Source organism: Megalopta genalis, unplaced genomic scaffold, assembly GCF_051020955.1.
Source record: "Megalopta genalis isolate 19385.01 unplaced genomic scaffold, iyMegGena1_principal scaffold0074, whole genome shotgun sequence".
NCBI classification, from domain to species: Eukaryota; Metazoa; Arthropoda; class Insecta; order Hymenoptera; family Halictidae; genus Megalopta; species Megalopta genalis.
Window position 1 is genome coordinate 194,033 of NW_027476143.1, and position 3,468 is coordinate 197,500.

Here is a 3,468-nt window from a genome sequence, read left to right on the forward strand (position 1 = left end):
AACTCCTGAAACAGCTGCTCTGACACCAGGCTGGCTTTGTCGATTGGCCACTGAAATCCTTCTCGAATCGCCGCCTGGCGTAGGTGTTCCCTGTCCTCTACGTAACGCTGACAATCGTAGAGGACGTGGTTTGGAGTTTCCTCCTCCCCACATTCGCACAACTCGTCGTCGACCAGGGCGAACGTCTTGAGCTTCGCACGGAAGTCTCCGTGTCCGCTCAAGAACTGCGCTACATCATGGTCGACTCTGATCCAGCTCGCTGAGAGACGGTCTGATACCTCGCCGAAGTATTGGAAGGTTTCCCTACCCTTCGTCGAGGACGACCATCTCTGCTGCCACATCTCTAAAGTCGCCTCCCTCAGCCTTCTGCGAACTTGGGCTTCGGTGACGACTTCGTCAGCCAATTCGGCCTGACTCACTTGATAGGTTCCATGTTGGAACCCGAGTTTCTTCCTGGCTTTGTACACGCAGCTGAACTCCGCTATCGCCAAGTCCACAGGTATCTCCCCGGCGATCACGGGGATCGCATCAGTGGAGACTGTCCTGTAGGCTTTGACGCAGCCAAGCAGAACATGCCTCTGCGCCCTGGTGAGCACTTTACTCGTCCCAGAGGTAAGGCGGTCTGCCCAGCCCGCGGCAGCATACGTGACGATTGGGACAAACAAGCCGCGGTACAAAGTACGCATCGTCCGATATCCCAATCCCCAGTTCGACTTAGCAATCCTTGCTAGCGCATTAAACGTTCGCAAGGACTTGGCATTCAAATACTCGACATGGGAATGGATACCCAGTCTAGAGTCAAAATGCACGCCAAGGTAACGCACAGAGTCCTTGGCGGCAATATTCCGACCTCCTACTTTTATCACAGGTGGCCTCTCTCTGTCGAGAGAGCCTTTTAAGAATAACATCTCGGTCTTGGTCGCAGACAGCGACAATTTCTGCTGGTCGCACCAGCGAGAAATGGTGTCCACAACCAATTGGCCATTGCTTTCTAGACCCTTCCTGCTGTTCGCGAAGATCAAGACAAGAAGGTCGTCTGCATAGGCGATGGGCTCGCAAGCGAGCCCGGCGTTCGATAAGAGCTGTAGAACCTCGTCGAAGACTAAGTTCCAACAGCTCGGACCAAGAATCGATCCCTGTGGGCAGCCCTTAGTGACTTTCTTCCGCACTGCACCGCGATCAGACACCATAGTCACCACGCGGCCGTCGAAGTAGTCGACCACCAATCTAAGTAGGTTTTTTGGGCAGCCTCGCTTCCTCAACGCGTTGAGTATGCTTGGCCACCAGACATTATCAAAGGCCGCAGCAATGTCGAAGAGCAGACCCACGACGTACTTTTCCTCTCGACCGGACGCAAGCTCCCTCATCTTTACCACGGCATCAGTCGTGGATCGATGCGGCCTGAATCCGTATTGCCGATCGGAGGCGTAGTCGGGGTGCAAAAACAAACTAGCTAATCGCGTAGCGATTAGCTTCTCCAAGACTTTGCCTACGACCGAAAGCAAGCATATTGGTCTGTAGGACTTTATCTCCGTTTCAGGTTTCTCGGGTCCTTTAAGGATGGTAATGATGGACCCGACTTTCCATTCCACGGGAAAGACTCCGTGTGCCAGGCATCCGTTGTAGAGTCGGAGGAGCTCGCGTGAGATTGTATTACACGAACGTTTTAAAATCTCCGGCTCGATCCGATCTAGGCCTGGACACTTGCCGCTCTTCAGTCGGTTGACCGCCGATCTGAGCTCCGAGAGGGTGAAGGGACTGGCGTCCTCACTCTCCGGCTCGATGGCAGCTTCCCTCCTGACTCGCGCATGATCCGGGGAGTCATTCGCGGGGCTATCGTCCGGAATTAACCCCTCCAGCAGCGCGGAAGCGGTGGAGTCCCAGTCTGTGGTGTAACCCTGGGCAGTGTTACGATTTATATTCGAGATGACCGTGCTGGCTGTCATCTTCTGCCTCGTGATCTTATAAATGAGGCCCCAGGGTTCCTTGTTTCCCTGCTCGGTCACGAATGCACGCCAGCTGTGCGACCGAGCAGCTTTGATGGCGGCTTTGTAGGCCTTTCTCTGTTTAAGATACTCGGTCCTCTTGGCCGCCCTCTGCTCCTCTGAACATGCTGCGTTCTGCGAGGCTCGTCTAAGTTTGTAGACTCGCCTCTTTTGCCTCGTCAGGTCGGCCGTCCACCATGGGACGGATTTTGAATGCCACTGCTTGGTTGGCATCGAGGAGTCGCACGCTTGGACGATCATTCTTTCGATCTCCTGTGCTAGATGTTCGACATCCCCCTTATTGTTCAATGGATCGGGGGATATACTCCTCTTACTTTCCTGCAGCGCCTTGTCGAACTCGGGCCATTTTGCGCTTCGGAGTCGGAACCTTGGTAATAATCCGTTCCGGTTGGTGCTGCTGTTGCTACTAATTTCGGCAGCACCGTCCTCGGCGCAAAAACTCAAAGAAAACTCTATGACTCGGTGGTCGCTGGTCGTCAGGTCCTCGCGGACCTTCCAACCTCGCACCTTGTCGCAAATATCAGGTGTAGTAGATAGGGACAGATGGGAATCTCGTTAATCCATTCATGCGCGTCACTAATTAGATGACGAGGCATTTGGCTACCTTAAGAGAGTCATAGTTACTCCCGCCGTTTACCCGCGCTTTTTTGAATTTCTTCACGTTGACATTCAGAGCACTGGGCAGAAATCACATTGCGTCAACACCCGTGGGGGCCATCGCAATGCTTTGTTTTAATTAGACAGTCGGATTCCCCTAGTCCGTGCCAGTTCTGAGCTGAGCGTTGAATGGCGGCCGAAGAGGACGACCGCACCGATGGGAAACGCCACGGAAGCCTCGCAGCAAGGAAGATCCGCGGGAGGCCAAGGCACGGGACCGAGCTCGGATCCCAGCCACGAGAGCCGTTCACCTCGCCCAGGCCCGGCACGTCAGCCAGACCCGCTTCCCGACCAAGCCCGACACGCCCCGCTCCTCAGAGCCAATCCTTATCCCGAAGTTACGGATCCAATTTGCCGACTTCCCTTACCTACATTAATCTATCGACTAGAGGCTCTTTACCTTGGAGACCTGCTGCGGATATGGGTACGAACCGGCGCGACACCTCCACGTGGCCCTCTCCTGGATTTTCAAGGTCCGAGGGGATGATCCGGACACCGCCGCAACTGCGGTGCTCTTCGCGTTCCAAACCCTATCTCCCTGCTAGAGGTTTCCAGGGAACTCGAACGCTTATACAGAAAAGAAAACTCTCCCCGGATCTCCCGACGGCGTCTCCAGGTCATTTTGGGTTACCCCGACGAACACTCTTACGAGGGCCCGAATGGTATGCGGTTCCGCTGCCGGGTTCCGGAATAGAAACCGGATTCCCTTTCGCCCAATGGGTGTTTTTTGTGCATGTATATAATAACAAAATATGCTGCGATTTATATAATAATAAAAAAAATAATAAAATAGCTGCGTTTTTTT

At 54.0% G+C, this 3,468-nt stretch overlaps 1 pseudogene; it reads right to left on the bottom strand.

Annotated features, from left to right (window-relative positions):
* Positions 1–2,496: 2,496 nt before the first annotated feature.
* LOC143261894 (large subunit ribosomal RNA) overlaps positions 2,497–3,468 on the bottom strand; it is a 3,003-nt pseudogene continuing 2,031 nt past the window's right edge.